Source organism: Symsagittifera roscoffensis, chromosome 2 (assembly GCF_963678635.1).
Source record: "Symsagittifera roscoffensis chromosome 2, txSymRosc1.1, whole genome shotgun sequence".
Classification (NCBI taxonomy): domain Eukaryota; kingdom Metazoa; phylum Xenacoelomorpha; order Acoela; family Convolutidae; genus Symsagittifera; species Symsagittifera roscoffensis.
Window position 1 is genome coordinate 24592483 of NC_087063.1, and position 20269 is coordinate 24612751.

Consider the following 20269-nt stretch of genomic DNA (forward strand, 5'->3'; position numbering starts at 1 on the left):
AATGGCCACCCACTACTTCATAAGTATATTTTTCAACATAATCTTACAAATTCAGTCTATTTAACCTGAATATCAGTTTTCCGAACGGTACTAGCGATGCAATATACTCTATACTAGGAAAATTTGGCGAGAGCCGAAAAAACTTATTTGCTAGGTTCCGCTTTCAGAGAATTAGCTTCTAGTGCAACTGGGCTGCTTGGACAAGCTTCAAAATTATGACAAATTTTGATCTAAATTTTCGATGTGGCTTTAATTTTGATATAAACGACTTTTTATGTCCCCGGCAACATCTGGCGTTTATTCGTGTACCTGATTTAGTGAGGTTCGAACCCAGAATTTTAGAACCCTGCCGACTACATGATCAGAGCAAAATTTTTTAACTCATTTGATGAAAATCCAAAAAAATTTTTCGAACACTTTGAAACCTTTTTTAACAAGCGCGGAATTGTTTTTATTATTTGAAACATTCTTGAGGATGTAAAAAGAAACAATAAAAGGTTATTTCAGTAGATGAGTTTTTAATCAGAACTTATAATCTCTAAGAAAACAGTAACGAGACTGCTTGTATCAGGGCAAAACTCTGGTTCTTCCGACTGCCCTTCAATTGGTCTCGAATAATTTTCCGTAAAATATTGACAAAATTAAAATTTTTTGGCTGATAATATCAAATTTAAACTGTTAACACTTGAGTCGGGTATAGAATAAATAAAAACAATAAGATTATTGCCTCAATGCAATATCGAACGATTTAAGTACGGGATGATTCGCTACAAGTAAAAATTGCAAGGAGCGGTTTAGATAGGTTCGTGGCGAGATACTATAGTGGTGTGCATACCCGGCTGGGGCCATGCAGATTAAGGCATCGATCACCTGAGGGATTGAAAAAACTTACCTACGGGAAGACGTAAATCAAAAACTCAAGAAAATGATAGCCAGGGCATTGAGCGATTTACGATTCGTAGCGCATTCTAAAAATAAAATAACGCCATTTGAGGCACACCATGGAAGAGAAGCTAACATCGTTCTCCCAAACCTTACAAAAAATCTATCACCAAAAAATCTCGACTGGACGAATGTAATTAACCAAAAACTCTAAAGTTTAGATGAGGCGAACGGACTCGCAGTGATCTAGTGTATGATCTAGAAACGCAGTGACCTAGTGTATGCTCCCCAGAATCGGAAGACCCCTCGGGTCTTGGAGGAGCATGCACTGGCGGAGGCGGACGTAGAATTAACACATCCGAGCGCACCACCGTGTCTCAAATGGCATAAAACCAGTACTACAGTCGTGTACCAACGAACTGGGGTCACGGATCCAAAGAACTCAATGAGGTATAAGCGTTTGTCTTCTACCAAAAAAAAATTAACACCACTTACGGTTCAAATAAACAAAGGATCCTTACGAAGGCGAAGCGGTGTTTCTTTTAGATCAGCGTTAGAAGAAAAGCAAATAGCACCAAAGGCGGCCAAAGGCCCCAGCTCAGAGAGAACTCCAGGGTCAAATAAAAATCCCGAACAAGGAGTCTCACCGGCCGTTAATTACAATATGTTACCATCGGGGTCGAACAGCCGAAGCGACAAACGAAAAAGGAGCGAGGTACACGAACGAGCAAACGCAGCGAGCGGAGTAACAACGAAGAAAACGGCGGGCGATGAAGATAGAAAGGACGACACTAACGAACCTTCAGGTACGGAGCAAGCAGGGACATCAAGATACGACGGTCAAAGCAAACAAAAACCAGGGGAAGCTACGCGACAATACGATCTACAGGACAGCAGAGGGGGGTCACCAAGATGGGTGGTGTAATGATCAACCAAATTGATCGAAAAACAGAAAAAGCTTTTAAAAAAGGAAAACCCAGGGAGAGGGTCGGCAGATAGGCCGGCAAAACTCAAAATCCAAGTTAAAACTTCTTTTGTTCATTAAACTAAAACTCTTTATTAAACCTAAAATAAAGAAACTAATTTATACGATGATATGTACCAGCTGGGTTCTGAGTATTATAAATTTTCAATCTACTGATTTAAAATTTATTGTGGTTGCCTCTATGACATAGGGACTCTTTTTGAGTTTAAGTAAAGTCTTCGGTTTCCGTCTGGGGACCTGTTGCTGATGACCTTGTTTTCGCCATTGTCTGGCATACATTGAAACAGATGAGTGCAGTTATCTTAGGTATTTTGAACAATACAGTTGCCGCTTGAAATTAGAGTTATTTACTCACCTTTTGCATCTACATCAGTCTCTCGTACTTTCAATAAAAATGGTTGAAAAGGTTGGAAGAACTGGAAAACAAACTTGCCTGCTTCGTTGATTCAATAAAATTATGCAACAAAACGATTAAGTAAAATGACGAAGACCATGAGGGGGGCTTCTAAAAGGCAACAAATTACTAATTCACTGGACACTCTCAGCCCCCAGGTGCATGAGAACTGTCCAGTCCGCCTTCTAGTGATTGCTTACTAAAGTCAAATTTTGCTTTACCCGGTAACCAGAGAAACTGATGTGATGTTTTACTAACTGGACATGAACGTCGTCAGCAGTGGTAAGTCGAGTTTGGTCCCCCTTGGTTACAAGTTGGCCTTCAAAGCTCAATATAAGCACATGACACCAGTTGCGAACCTGCTTATTAAAAGGGGCTGTAGTTTTTCCAAGTGTTTATCTTACTCAGAACTTAAAGAGCCATGCCCCAGAAAATACACTAACTTATCTCGATGAGCGCTTCCTATTTAATTTGTATTGAATTTCGCGCAACTATTAAAGTTGGTATCAAAAAACCCGGAACATGAAATCAAATTATTCAAGCATAAAATCATCTCTGAACCTATCTTGAAAAATTTTCACTAAGCCCAAACTATAAGTCTAAAGTAAATTCATTATAACAAAAACGTTCAGTAAACAAGGTGCAATCTTTTTTTTACTTGCCATGAAGATTGCGGCCACCAGCTGCAGGAAGCAACATAAAGAAACAGAAGTAGGTCGTCTCAAAGTAACCCAAAAAGTATCGTCTCCTTCCGGAGTTTCCTTCACCAGGGGAGGGCGCGCAGACGTCTGTCCCGATCAGCCACCCTGGCTTCCGAACTCAACTTAGCTACCAGTTTTATAGCAGAAAACAATAAAATGGCCAAAAAGCATAAGGCAACAAATTTTGAACTATCGAAATCAAAAAATTTAGTACATTCAATTTATGTATCTCAAATCTTCACTTTACTTGTGGTCTTAATTCAAAAAAAAAAGATAGGTGAAAGCTAAAACTCAACGGCTTGGGTTATTATACCGGCAAGGACTTAGGTGCAAGCAACATTGGAAAAACTTGCTCTACTTTACAGATTTTACGTTTATATTTGAGTGATTGTTTTTGCGGACATACGAACTCATGTCATCACTCGGACTGTTTCAAAAGAAACGCGGGGAAGTAACATATAAACGTACAAAAAGAATTAATTAAATCTGAATACAAAATTAGTTTAGAGTGTGAAGGTTCTCAAAAATGTATCTCCCCCTATAACTTATTCTCTGATTATTCCCCTGGGAGCCACCCGCAGCGTTACGCCAGCATCAGAAAGAGCGAAGGCAATCTAGATCACGGAGAACAACTCAGTCAACCGGACCATCAGAGCGGGAACCTCTAGTTCTCCCATACTGCTAGTAAACATTGGCAAAATCCCAACAACCGACAGGTGACAAACTGAGAAAACTAGCCAATTCAGCACCTGAGTAGTATGCATATAGTGCGTTAGGATCGGGGGGGGGGGGTTGTCATACATGGATGACCATTAGGTATAAATCATAATTGTCACCATGTATTAAATGATCAGCAATGGTCACCATGTAATAATCCTAATTGTCACCATGTATAATTTTATACCTAATGGTCACTATGTAATAGTCCTAATTGTCACCATGTATAATTTCATACCCATAAGTCCTCATGTAAAACTTCGGTATATTATTGAGTATTCCCACTGAACGTTGTGGAAACGGGAATGGTTTAAGTTAAGTTTTGGTCGGTGCATGTTTTCCCTTCTAAAGTTTTGGGCTATTGGCTTGTTTACATGTAAAATGACGTTATATACCTATTAAATGCGACCAAACTATATGGTATATAGGAAAGCACAAGACTTTGGCAGCGTTGCTTAACTGTTGGCTGCGGTGAACAATTTCCTTCAAAAATGAATGTTTTATTGCTGAATCTCGAAGAAAGCAAAACTCGTCAAGTGCGGCGGCCGCCACCTCATTTAGGCAAAAATTAATAATCAATTTGACTGAAAGAAGGATGAAAAATTTTGTTCAGCCAAATGAAGGTAAAAACAAAGAAAAATTATGAAACACTGAAAACTCTAAAATAATGAAACTGGCTTGAAAGTTTCGACATTTCCATTTTCCGTCTCTCAGGGGAAAGAAAAAAACGTCTAAAATCTATGACAAAAGCTTTGATTTTATAGAAAGATTGAAAGAGCTAATGAGTTGAAGTGGGTAAAGATCTTGAAAAACGAGAACACTGATGAAAGCCAAAAGTGCCCATTATTTTGCTGCAGCCATTTCTATGACTTGCATATACCACTTTTTATAATGAAAAGGAAACAATTTTCGGGGCTTGTAGAAAACGTTTAGTATTTCCTATTAACTTTTTTGTGCTAACAGAAATTTTGAAAATGTTCATCAAAGCGGACCTAGAAACTGGGGCAAATTTGTTATTTGTGTGCCAATATGTACGACAGAACAGAGTGACCATCAAATAAAGCAGGTGAAAAATTATTTGCGACTTTTAAGGAAAGCATTCATTCAAATTAGAGCAAATTCAATCGGGAAAGACTGAACACAAACTAAGACAAGTTATGGATACAAACTCAAAACTTGGTATGAATTCGGAGTTATAATTTGAGCATCCAAAATTTTTGATTTTTCCATTAAAAGAATATGCAATCAAATAATTTTTAATTTGATACCACCATCTAGTCAACTGTTCCCGGTATCTTCTAATTAACTCAATTTGGCTTTAGCAAGAGCTTTCTATTCAAAAGTTTGAAGCACTATCAGTTATTATCATTGATTAACCCTCTGCTCAACAAATTAAATTCTGAGTTTTTTAATATAAATCTGATCTTTTGAATGTTTCCATGATTACGCTATTGTCTCTCAAAACACGGTGGCTTTTTGACCAATATATTCGATTATTCATCTGCAATTAGTTGTGTTATCAAGAGTTCAACCTTTCTTTCAAAATATTCAATATATGTTTGAGGTGATCCAAGCTTTCACATTCACGCTCTTATCACTAGCAGTATCAAAACAGTTCGCATCATGATATTTCTTCTCATTTTTGCATCGATATTTGTCGTCTCTATTAACAAAACATGTCTTCGAAAAACGGTTAGTTGTTTGAAGTTTTAAGATAAAAAATCAAGCCTTATCATCAACACTCTACCTGAACCTTCGGATTCCGTCAGGATGATAGCTGTTTCACACTAAACAACGCTTTCTCACCAATTTGGCTACAACAGTTTCCGAAAACTTGTAAGTGCCATTTTGTAGTTTCAATGCATTTCGATAAACGTCAATTATGTTGTGTTATCTTAACTTAAAACGACTAACAAAGACATGTTTAATTTGACAATATAAAGTTTGTTAGACCGTTTTACTTTGAAGAATTAAAATTTTGAGCCTCAATGCGGAAAGATTTGCTTTTCATTTCAAAGAAAAAAGGCGTAAGCATTTTGAGCTATTTCAAAAAAAGCTCTATCGACTAAATAAATCTTGAATTTAAAAAAGTGGTACTGACTGTTTATCTGATTGCACAATTGCTTCACTTCTGTGGGTTTGAAACTTTGATTCAAAATTATGATTTTTCAAATGAAAACCATTGAAAATCTGTGGTTTTTAGAGATTGATCAATCATCCTTCAAATATACAGTACCTGTCACTGAGACTTTGCTCGCTTACCGTCTTCAGCTCTACCAGCCGCATGTCTGCACGCTCAATGATTTTCCTCAATAACTCATAAATTTTTTCTAATAGTTTTCTGGTCGTAATTTTTACCTCTATGAGCAACAGTTCATCAAACACTTTGGACTACATGCTGTCTCCAATTGGACTTGTTGTTTGATGCTTCCATCGACAAAATTTTGTGAAAATTTGAAAACTGATTTTTCTTGTTACAATTTTGAAACATTTTTCATAACCATTGACTGCAGATAAATTGAAACTATCAATGCAACATATGCCACTTTTTCAAAGTGAAATGTTCTTAATAAGGATATCTGGAAGATCTAATATTTCGAGGAAAACTTTTTTTTTTAAATCAAATTGTTTTGCAAATAAAGAAAGTAGAAAAAACTCATTATAGTGTCTGGTTGATTATTCTAGAATATTCGAGAAACTTAAGAAGAAAGATAAGAAAGATTTGGATAGAGTTACATATATACTTTTATATGAAATAAAATAAACGATTACAACTAAACTCAAACATATATACCCCACCAAACATATAAAGCTGCATACTTGTAAACATAAAAAACATAAACACATTTTCATAAGTTGCAAACTTAAATGCATACTCACAAAAAAAGTCATGCGTATTTTATTACAAACATACAATTATTCATACACATTTAAATACTTACATAAGGTTAATCATGCAAACTAACATACAAAAACAATTACGTACACACTTACTGAATACAAACATACATACATGTATACATAAGTACAAACTTACATAAACACATACATACATGTATACATAGATACATACATACAAACTTACATATATACATACATATATAAAGTTACTTAGAGACATTCATAGAACCATACGTACAAAATTACATACATATATGCAAAAATACTTCTATACATACAAACATTCAAAAATGAAGTCTTACATAAAGGTATGAATACAAACGTACATAGTCTTATACATAAGAAGAATGCAAACAAACTACCATACATACATAAATTTTACATACTTGCCTACATGCTTTTAAACCTGCAACCAATTATACGAAAGTTTTGCTTTTACACATGCAAAGATTCTGACTTAATATTTCTGCTGACCTTTACAATAGAACCACATTTAAACACACAAACCAGCTTACTTTCACTTCACACTTTCAAGACAAATATATACACACATTCAGACAAAAAGAGTCAGGCATTAGAGACTGGCATTCATACGTCTTTACATACAATCATATAAACGTGCCTTTCATACTCATATACGAAAATGCATAAGCACTTACCTACAAACAGACATGGTTCGTACTATACAAGCATGCTACGACTCATGTGTACACACTTTCCTTTTAAACAGACATAGAACTTCCTAAGTTTGTACAATTTGCAAACCAGCTAACTTTTTAATGCTTTTAAACTGAAAAACATACATTGATACAAAATAATTGCTGGTCTTCTTTCATTCAATCAAGCGGACATGCAGTCAAGAGTTCTTACTTACATAAAAACATACAAATATACATAACTTCTAAATACTCAAATGATTACACACAAATAGTATGTGCATACATGATTATTACATTTATACATGCAAAAAATTGTACACTTTTACATAGATACATACAGTTTACATAAATAGACACACACGCAATTTTTGCTTACATACATGCAAAGATTTTACTTATTAGTTCTGCTGACCTTTGAAATACAAGCACATGTAAACACACAAACCAACTTGCATTCACTTCACACATTCAGACAAAAAGAATCACGCATTACAGACTGGCATTCATACGTCTTTTCATACAGTCATATAAACCTGCCTTTCATACTGATATACGAATATGCAGAAGTACTTGCCTAAAAACATACATTGGTTGAAAAAATATGCTTGTATTTATTCATTCAATCAAGCGGACATGCAGTCAAGAGTTCTTACTTACATAAAAACATACAAATTTATATAACTTCTAAATACTCAAATGAGTACACACAAACAGTATGTACATACATGATTAATTACATTTATACATGCAAAAAGTTGTAGACTTTTATATAGATACATATAGTTTACATATATACACACATACGCAAAGCATATGTGCGTACATTTATACTATGCTTATAGTATCTTGTCTAACTTTCAAAAAAAACTAGAAACATTAGTAAAATTCTAGTTGGGTTTTAGTTATTCTTCTAGTTACAATTGTTTTGGTTTACACGCGCATAAGGAAAAAAATTGTACACATACTTACAAACACATCAACTTGCATACATACACGCATACACAAAAGTATTTTTTCTTGCATTTGTTTATGGATTACTAGAAATATTCACACAAAAATATATTCATTACGTTTTACTAATGAGTATATTCAAATACAGTCAAACCTACATACACATTTTGATTTTTACAATGCAAACGTCGCAAGCAGAGATTTGCAAAGAAATGCCAGCTTTCAGCCAACTCATCTACACCATTTAGCAATGTTGTTCATCTTTGAAAAAAAAGAGGGCGATAAACATTTTTTTAATATGTCTGTTGATCTCCCAAACGAATTTTCCAACAGTATCAAACTTCAACTCAAAATTGACCAGTGAGTCATGAGAAGCGCTTTTAGTGGTCAGAAGAAAAAACCGAGGCTTACTAACTTGCATAACACGGGAAAATTCCAAAACAAATTGTTGAAAGTTTTTTGTTCGACGGTCCGAATAGAGTTTTTTGACATATCGAAAATTGATTTCAAGTAATTATTTAGTTTTGTACAGAAAATTTAAGACAGTGGAAGTTTTGGTTCGAAAAAAAAGTTTTGGCCATTGTTCTAAGAATTGTAATCTTTTTTAAAAAACTTTGTTTTTTGATTCATTTGTTAGTTCTGCAGTTTGATATATCTTCAGTTGACGATTAGGCTGCAGGTTTAACTGTACACCAAGTTACTATGACTAGAGTTGCACATTATGTTGTTTTCTCGCTAAACCATCAAAACTTTTATTGTTTGAAAAACATATTTGGTTCTGAAAAAGCTATTTAATACAGGTTCAACTGTTCTTTTTTTTTCATCTTTTTCCCCGTATTTATGCAATATCGATAGTTTGAGCTATAGTATCTTAGAAAATAATCTTTTAACTATGACAAAATTAACGGTAAAGGGTATGTTTTAGAGAAAAGAAAAGTTGTTCTAAGCTGATGTTCAACTCATTTTTTCAGTAATAAAGAAAACTTCAGTAAATTTTTAAATTTGTGCAAAATAAACAACCCAATCTTCTTTTTGAATTTTCTAGAACAACTGTTTTTTTGGACATGATTCTAAATGAAACACAAATTTTTTATAATTTTAAAGAATTAGGAGCAAAAAAAAATATTTTGTTCTTTTTGTTTTTTTTTAATTTGGATTACAAAACAAACAGCTAAACATTAATAAATTCAACTTAACTATTTGAAAAAAAGCAGCACAAAACACAAAACAGACTAAAAACTTTTCAATTGACGCCACATATAACAGAGATTGATGCGTTCCGATCCTTTTTCTTGTTTTTGCGAGCAACTGGCGTTTACATTTGGCTTATATTGGTTGTCTGCCTACTGCACCAAGGGCTCGCTGTTAGACTGATTTCTGCAACGAGAGTGACAAGGTGAAACTGGTGGCTCCATTTCCAGGCCGACTTGGGCCTCTCGACTTCCTGGGAAGATCCAAATTGTCTCTACGAAAGAGGAATGCGCTCATAAGGAGATGAGTAAATCTAGATCCTTGATTAGCATAACTTTGGCTATTTGCGATGAATCGATGATATAAACTCCGATGATCAAAAAATTATCTTTTCTGATGGCCTTTTAAACCATATTTAACCATATTTTTAAAAGATATAATTGCAATAAGATAACCTAAATGGAAATTATGCGATTTAGAGTGAGCCAAATATCATTATTTGGATTTAATTGTTGTTTAATAAGGAAAGAAAATCTCCATGAGCAGTCTTGTCAAAAATAGTACGTTCTTGAGCGGAATCAGTCAGAACCTACACATAAAGTTTTTTAAAGTTTTGCGGTAACGGAGAGCAAAGATTGAATTGAAACGGGTAAAATTATGAATCAAATGATGAAACCACGCTCCTGTAGAGGCGTTGTTATTGCGCTAAAAACAGAACAAGTCTTATCATGAATTGGAAATAAAATAGCTGATAAATGCTTTGTTTTGTATAATCAAGACCACATCTTTTCTAACTTTTGATAGTAATTTTATCGACTCTTCTTCAAATTGAACAGTTTCGGACAAGTAAAAAAACACAGCATAGTTTTGGGCTCACTTTCATATCTTGTATTCAGCGGCTAATCTAAAATGAACACATAATTTTCCTTATGATTGATTGAGATTTATGATTGGGTGTAGATGTCAGTCCACAACCAGAAAGTTTTTCAAAAAGAAACCCTTTACATTTTAACCTGATTTAGTCTTACCAGAATTCGTTTATCTGCTGGGAAACTTATCCAGTTTCGCTACGCTGTGTATGATCTATCACCGGCTGATAAGCGAATGGTTCGAATAAACTAGAATTTATGTACATAAGTCCGTGTTTGATTTTTTACGCGTGTTTATCGGTTTGTGTAATTGTTAATTTTTATGTATATATGTTCAGAAGTGTAACAATAGCTAAGAGTTATGCCTCAAATCAAACTCAATATAGCTTTAGTTCCAGGTTAGTCGAGATTTTCTAGAACATTATACTAGGTGTTGTATCTGTACTATGTTCAACCAGATACTACAAAGTAATATAATTATGTGTAAATTGTGGGCATTGCATGTTCGATATTTACATGCTTTACGGTTTGCTTGTATTAGAAATGTTATATCAGAAAAGATGTACAAGTATGTTGTTCCAAAACGTTTTCGAATCAATTTAGGATAATTAATTGTACTTGGAAATAAAATTCGATGTCAAAATCAATCCAAATTCTTCTTTTTACTTTTCTTCATTATTCTAGATTGTTTCACCAGATGCTAAGTGGATACAGATTATCAATCAGATTTGGATACGTAAAATTAGTGCGTGTAGATAGGCATTTTAATCAATTTTTATATGTTAATGTAAGCACGATTAATGTCTACTTTGTATGTTTTTGGTTATATACATTTGTTTATAATGATTCATATGTATAAAGTCACTTATGCGATCAAAAGTATGCCATCAAAAGTGTCACTTTAAATAGAAAAACATTTCATCTCAATTTTTTTGCTGCTCTTGATTTCTGAATAGTTCACCACATACTGAAAATTACCAGATACAACATTAAAACGTATTTCTATGGCTACATAGACATTTAGTGTGTGATATAGTTTTACAAAACTTATCATTAATTTCTTAACCTGTAACATAATCCTACTCTATGTTGATAATCTGGCAACACGTTGGTCTTACTGTTGTTGTCAATATCAATTTTGCTTATCTGCAATATCTGTTAAACAAGGCTAGAACTTATATACATGCCCTTCATTAGCAGGTTTTAATTTTTTTTAAATTTTTTTTTGATCTTTGATAAATCAGATGGTTGCACGTTTCGCCCAAAATGCACACAAAAGCTGCAGTTGTTAACTTAAATGCAATCAATGTTCGTGAAGTTTTGCCACTTAGACTTTCAAAAAATTGTACTCAATTATCTATGTATTAAATTAATATTTTTTAAATTCGCTTGATAATCCTGAAATTTTTCTGTTCCAATCTTGACCTAGCCTCATTCGGTAAAACAGTGTTTTTATTGTTGGGATGATAGTTAAGCCATACCGACTACACCAGTGAGGGACGTTCTGGCGTAGAGCAACGCCTCTCACTGGTGTAGTCGGTATGGCTTAACTATCATCCCAACAATAAAAACACTGTTTTACCGAATGAGGCTAGGTCAAGATTGGAACAGAAAAATTTAAGGATTATCAAGCGAATTTTAAAAATATTAATTTGATACATAGATAATTGAGTACAATTTTTTGAAAGTTCAAGTGGCAAAACTTCACAAACATTGATTGCATTTAAGTTAACAACTGCAGCTTATGTGTGCATTTTGGGCGAAACCTGCAACCATTTGATTTATCAAAGATCAAAAAAAAATTGAAAAAAAAATTAAAACCTGCTAATGAAGGGTATGTATATAAGTTCTAGCCTTGTTTAACAGATATTGCAGATAAACAAAATTGATATTGACAACAACAGTAAGACCAACGTGTTGCCAGATTATCAACATAGAGTAGGATTATGTTACAGGTTAAGAAATTAATGATAAGTTTTGTAAAACTATATCACACACTATATGTCTATGTAGCCATAGAAATACGTTTTAATGTTGTATCTGGTAATTTTCAGTATGTGGTGAACTATTCAGAAATCAAGAGCAGCAAAAAAATTGAGATGAAATGTTTTTCTGTTTAAAGTGACACGTTTGATGGCATACTTTTGATCGCATAAGTGACTTTATACATATGAATCATTATAAACAAATGTATATAACCAAAAACATACAAAGTAGACATTAATCGTGCTTACATTAACAAATAAAAATTGATTAAAATGCCTATCTACACGCACTAATTTTACGTATTCAAATCTGATTGATAATCTGTATCCACTTAGCATCTGGTGAAACAATTTAGAATAATGAAGAAGGTAAAAAGAACAATTTGGATTGATTTTGACATCGAATTTTATTTCCAAGTACAATTAATTATCCTAAATTGATTCGAAAACGTTTTGGAACAACATACTGGTACATCTTTTCTGATATAACATTTCCAATACAAGCAATCCGTAAAGCATGTAAATATCGAACATACAATGCACACAATTTACACATAATTATAATACTTTGTAGTATCTGGTTGAACATAGTACAGATACAACACCTAGTAAAATGTTCTAGAAAATCTCGACTAACCTGGAACTAAAGCTATATTGAGTTTTATTTGAGGCATAACTCTTAGCTATTGTTACACTTCTGAACATATATACATAAAAATTAACAATTACACAAACCGATAAACACGCGTAAAAAATCAAACACGGACTTATGTACATAAATTCTAGTTTATTTGAACCATTTGCTTTTCAGCCGGTGATAGATCATACACAGCGTAGCCAAACTGGATAAGTTTCCCAGCAGATAAACGAATTCTGGTAAGACTAAATCAGGTTAAAATGTAAAAGGTTTCTTTTTGAAAAACTTTCTGGTTGTGGACTGACATCTATACCCAATCATAAATCTCAATCAATCATAAGGAAATTTATGTGTTCATTTTAGATTAGCCGCTGAATACAAGATATGAAAGTGAGCCCAAAACTATGCTGTGTTTTATTACTTGTCCGAAACTGATCAATTTGAAGAAGAGTCGATAAAATTACTATCAAAAGTTAGATATATAACATATAACATATAATATAACATAATCCTACTCTATGTTGATAATCTGGCAACACGTTGGTCTTACTGTTGTTGTCAATATCAATTTTGCTTATCTGCAATATCTGTTAAACAAGGCTAGAACTTATATACATGCCCTTCATTAGCAGGTTTTAATTTTTTTAAAAATTTTTTTTGATCTTTGATAAATCAGATGGTTGCACGTTTCGCCCAAAATGCACACAAAAGCTGCAGTTGTTAACTTAAATGCAATCAATGTTCGTGAAGTTTTGCCACTTAGACTTTCAAAAAATTGTACTCAATTATCTATGTATCAAATTAATATTTTAAAATTCGCTTGATAATCCTGAAATTTTTCTGTTCCAATCTTGACCTAGCCTCATTCGGTAAAACAGTGTTTTTATTGTTGGGATGATAGTTAAGCCATACCGACTACACCAGTGAGGGACGTTCTGGCGTAGAGCAACGCCTCTCACTGGTGTAGTCGGTATGGCTTAACTATCATCCCAACAATAAAAACACTGTTTTACCGAATGAGGCTAGGTCAAGATTGGGACAGAAAAATTTAAGGATTATCAAGCGAATTTTAAAAAAATTAATTTGATACATAGATAATTGAGTACAATTTTTTGAAAGTTCAAGTGGCAAAACTTCACAAACATTGATTGCATTTAAGTTAACAACTGCAGCTTATGTGTGCATTTTGGGCGAAACCTGCAACCATCTGATTTATCAAAGATAAAAAAAAATTGAAAAAAAAATTAAAACCTGCTAATGAAGGGTATGTATATAAGTTCTAGCCTTGTTTAACAGATATTGCAGATAAACAAAATTGATATTGACAACAACAGTAAGACCAACGTGTTGCCAGATTATCAACATAGAGTAGGATTATGTTACAGGTTAAGAAATTAATGATAAGTTTTGTAAAACTATATCACACACTATATGTCTATGTAGCCATAGAAATACGTTTTAATGTTGTATCTGGTAATTTTCAGTATGTGGTGAACTATTCAGAAATCAAGAGCAGCAAAAAAATTGAGATGAAATGTTTTTCTGTTTAAAGTGACACGTTTGATGGCATACTTTTGATCGCATAAGTGACTTTATACATATGAATCATTATAAACAAATGTATATAACCAAAAACATACAAAGTAGACATTAATCGTGCTTACATTAACAAATAAAAATTGATTAAAATGCCTATCTACACGCACTAATTTTACGTATTCAAATCTGATTGATAATCTGTTTCCACTTAGCATCTGGTGAAACAATTTAGAATAATGAAGAAAAGTAAAAAGAAGAATTTGGATTGATTTTGACATCGAATTTTATTTCCAAGTACAATTAATTATCCTAAATTGATTCGAAAACGTTTTGGAACAACATACTTGTACATCTTTTCTGATATAACATTTCCAATACAAGCAATCCGTAAAGCATGTAAATATCGAACATGCAATGCACACAATTTACACATAATTATAATACTTTGTAGTATCTGGTTGAACATAGTACAGATACAACACCTAGTAAAATGTTCTAGAAAATCTCGACTAACCTGGAACTAAAGCTATATTGAGTTTTATTTGAGGCATAACTCTTAGCTATTGTTACACTTCTGAACATATATACATAAAAATTAACAATTACACAAACCGATAAACACGCGTAAAAAATCAAACACGGACTTATGTACATAAATTCTAGTTTATTCGAACCATTTGCTTATCAGCCGGTGATAGATCATACACAGCGTAGCCAAACTGGATAAGTTTCCCAGCAGATAAACGAATTCTGGTAAGACTAAATCAGGTTAAAATGTAAAAGGTTTCTTTTTGAAAAACTTTCTGGTTGTGGACTGACATCTATACCCAATCATAAATCTCAATCAATCATAAGGAAATTTATGTGTTCATTTTAGATTAGCCGCTGAATACAAGAAATGAAAGTGAGCCCAAAACTATGCTGTGTTTTATTACTTGTCCGAAACTGTTCAATTTGAAGAAGAGTCGATAAAATTACTATCAAAAGTTAGAAAAGATGTGGTCTTGATTATACAAAACAAAGCATTTATCAGCTATTTTATTTCCAATTCATGATAAGTTTTGTTCTGTTTTTAGCGCAATAACAACGCCTCTGATTCATGATAACAACGCCTTCCAATTCATGATAAGACTTGTTCTGTTTTTAGCGCAATAACAACGCCTCGGTTTCATCATTTGATTCATAATTTTACCCGTTTCAATTCAATCTTTGCTCTCCGTTACCGCAAAACTTTAAAAAACTCTATGTGTAAGTTCTGTCTGATTCCGCTCAAGAACGTTCTATTTTCGACAAGACTGCTCATGGAGATTTTCTTTCCTTATTAAACAACAATTAAATTCAAATAATGATAATTAGATCACTCTAAATCACATAATTTCCATTTAGGTTATCTTATTGCAATTATATCTTTTAAAAATATGGTTAAATATGGTTTAAAAGCCATCAGAAAAGATTATTTTTTGATCATCGGAGTTTATATCATCGATTCATTGCAAATAGCCAAAGTTATGCTAATCAAGGATCTAGATTTACTCATCTCCTTATGAGCGCATTCCTCTTTCGTAGAGACAATTTGGATCTTCCCAGGAAGTCGAGAGGCCCAAGTCGGCCTGGAAATGGAGCCACCAGTTTCACCTTGTCACTCTCGTTGCAGAAATCAGTCTAACAGTGAGCCCTTGGTGCAGTAGGCAGACAACCAATATAAGCCAAATGTAAACGCCAGTTGCTCGCAAAAACAAGAAAAAGGATCGGAACGCATCAATCTCTGTTATATGTGGCGTCAATTGAAAAGTTTTCAGTCTGTTTTGTGTTTTGTGCTGCTTTTTTTCAAATAGTTAAGTTGAATTTATTAATGTTTAGCTGTATGTTTTGTAATCCAAATTAAAAAAAAACAAAAAGAACAAAATGTTTTTTTTGCTCCTAATTGTTTAAAATTATAAAAAAATTTGTGTTTCATTTAGAATCATGTCCAAAAAAACAGTTGTTCTAGAAAATTCAAAATCGCAAAAGAAGATTGGGTTGTTTATTTTGCACAAATTTAAAAATTTACTGAAGTTTTTTTTATAACTGAAAAAATGAGTTGAACATCAGCTTAGAACAACTTTTCTTTTCTCTAAAACATACCCTTTACCGTTAATTTTGTCATAGTTAAAAGATTATTTTCTAAGTTACTATAGCTCAAATTATCGATTTTGCATAAATACGGGGAAAAAGATGAAAAAAAAGAACAGTTGAACCTGTATTAAATAGCTTTTTCAGAACCAAATATGTTTTTCAAACAATAAAAGTTTTGATGGTTTAGCGAGAAAACAACATAATGTGCAACTCTAGTCATAGTAACTTGGTGTACGGTTAAACCTGCAGCCTAATCGTCAACTGAAGATATATCAAACTACAAAACTAACAAATGAATCAAAAAACAAAGTTTTTTAAAAAAAATTACAATTCTTAGAACAATGGCCAAAATTTTTTTTTCGAACCAAAACTTCCACTGTCTTAAATTTTCTGTACAAAACTAAATAATTACTTGAAATCAATTTTCTATATGTCAAAAAGCATTATTCGGACCGTCCAACAAAAAACTTTCAACAATTTGTTTTGGAATTTTCCCGTGTTATGCAAGTTAGTAAGCCTCGGTTTTTGCTTCTGACCACTAAAAGCGCTTCTCATGACTCACTGGTCAATTTTGAGTTGAAGTTTGATACTGTTGGAAAATTCGTTTGGGAGATCAACAGACATATTAAAAAAATGTTTATCGCCCTCTTTTTTTTCAAAGATGAACAACATTGCTAAATGGTGTAGATGAGTTGGCTGAAAGCTGGCATTTCTTTGCAAATCTCTGCTTGCGACGTTTGCATTGTAAAAATCAAAATGTGTATGTAGGTTTGACTGTATTTGAATATACTCATTAGTAAAACGTAATGAATATATTTTTGTGTGAATATTTCTAGTAATCCATAAACAAATGCAAGAAAAAATACTTTTGTGTATGCGTGTATGTATGCAAGTTGATGTGTTTGTAAGTATGAGTACAATTTTTTTCCTTATGCGCGTGTAAACCAAAACAATTTTAACTAGAAGAATAACTAAAACCTAACTTGAATTTTACTAATGTTTCTAGTTTTTCTTGAAAGTTAGATAAGATACTATAAGCATAGTATGTATGTACGCACATATGCTTTGCGTATGTGTGTATATATGTAAACTGTATGTATCTATGTAAAAGTCTACAACTTTTTGCATGTATAAATGTAATTAATCATGTATGTACATACTGTTTGTGTGTACTCATTTGAGTATTTAGAAGTTATGTAAATTTGTATGTTTTTATGTAAGTAAGAACTCTTGACTGCATGTCCGCTTGATTGAGTGAAAGAAGACCAGCAATTATTTTGTATCAATGTATGTTTTTCAGTTTAAAAGCATTTAAAAGTTAGCTGGTTTGCAAATTGTACAAACTTATGATTGAAGTTTTATGTCTGTTCAAAATGAAAGTGTGTACACATGAGTAGTTGCATGCTTGTAAAGTACATTCCATGTCTTTTTGTAGGCAAGTACTTATACATATTCGTATATGAGTATGAAAGGCACTTTTATATGATTTTATGTAAAGACATATGAATGCCAGTATGTAATGCGTGATTCTTTTTGTCTGAATGTGTGTATAAGTTTGTCTTGTAAGTGTAAAGTGAATGCAACTTGGTTTGTGTGCTTACATGTGCTTGTATTTTAAAGGTCAGCAGAACTAATAAGTGAAATCTTTGCATGTATGTAAGCAAAACTTGCGTGTGTGTCTATTTATGTAAACTATATGTATCTATGTAAAAGTCTACAACTTTTTGCATGTATAAATGTAATTAATCATGTATGTACATACTGTTTGTGTGTATTCATTTGAGTATTTAGAAGTTATGTATATTTGTATGTTTTTATGTATGTAAGAATTCTTGAATGCATGTCCGCTTGATTGAGTGAATGAAGACCAGCAATTATTTTGTATCAATGTATATTTTTCAGTTTGAATTTATTTTAAAATTTGCTGGTTTGCAAATTGAACAAACTTATGATTGAAGTTTTATGTCTGTTTAAAAGGAAAGTGTGTACACATGAGTCGTAGCATGCTTGCATAGTACGAACCATGTCTGTTTGTAGCTAAGTACTTCTGCATTTTCGTATATGAGTATGAAAGCCACGTTTATATGATTGTATGTAAAGACGTATGAATGCCAGTCTCTAATGCCTGACTCTTTTTGTCTGAATGTGTGTATATATTTGTCTTGAAAGTTTGAAGTGAAAGTAAGCTGGTTTGTGTGTTTAAATGTGGTTCTATTGTAAAGGTCAGCAGAAATATTAAGTCAGAATCTTTGCATGTGTAAAAGCAAAATTTTCGTATAATTGGTCGCAGGTTTAAAAGCATGTAGGCAAGTATGTAAAATTTATGTATGTATGGTAGTTTGTTTGCATTCTTCTTATGTATAAGACTAAGTACGTTTGTATTCATACCTTTATTTAAGACTTCATTTTTGAATGTTTGTATGTATAGAAGTATTTTTGCATATATGTATGTAATTTTGTACGTATGGTTCTATGAATGTCTCTAGTTAACTTTATATATGTATGTATATAAGTAAGTTTGTATGTATGTATCTATGTATGCATGTATGTATATGTTTATGTAAGTTTGTACTTATGTATACATGTATGTATGTTTGTATTCAGTAAGTGTGTACGTAATTGTTTTTGTATGTAAGTTTGCATGATTAACCTTATGTAAGTATTTAAATGTGTATGAATAAACGTATGTTTGTAAAAAAAATACGCATGACTTTTTTTTTGTGAGTATGCATTTAAGTTTGCAACTTATGAAAATGTGTTTATGTTTTTTATGTTTACAAGTATGCAGCTTTATATGTTTGGTGGGGTATATATGTTTGAGTTTAGTTGTAATCGTTTATTTTATTTCATATAAAATTATATATGTAAGTCTATCCAAATCTTTCTTATCTTTCTTCTTAAGTTTCTCGAATATTCTAGAATAATCAACCAGACACTATAATGAGTTTTTTCCATTTTCTTTATTTGCAAAACAATTTGATTTAAAAAAAAAAGTTTTCCTCGAAATTTTTGATCTTCCAGATATCCTCATTATGAACGTTTCACTTTGAAAAAGTAGCATATGTTGCATTGATAATTTCAATTTATCTGCAGTCAATGATTATGAAAAATGTTTCAAAATTGTAACAAGAAAAATCAGTTTTCAAATTTTCACAAAATTTTGTCGATGGAAGCATCAAACAAGAAGTCCAATTGGAGACAGCGTGGAGTCCAAAGTGATTGATGAACTGTTGCTCATAGAGGTAAAAATTACGACAAGAAAATTATTAGAAAAAATTAATGAGTTATTGAGGAAAATCATTGATCGTGCAGACATGCGGCTGGTAGAGCTGAAGACGGTAAGCGAGCAAAGTCTCAGTGACAGGTACTGTATATTTGAAGGATGATTGATCAATCTCTAAAAACCACAAATTTTCAATGGTTTTCATTTGAAAAATCTTAATTTTGAATCAAAGTTTCAAACCCACAGAAGTGAAGCAATTGTGCAATCAGATAAACAGTCAGTACCACTTTTTTTAAATTCAAGATTTATTTAGTCGATAGAGCTTTTTTTGAAATAGCTCAAAATGCTTACGCCTTTTTTCTTTGAAATGAATAGCAAATCTTTCTGCATTGAGGCTCAAAATTTTAATTCCTCAAAGTAAAACTGTCTAACAAACTTTTTATTGTTAAATTAAACATGTCTTTGTTAGTCGTTCTAAGTTAAGATAACACAACATAATTGACTTTTATCGAAATGCATT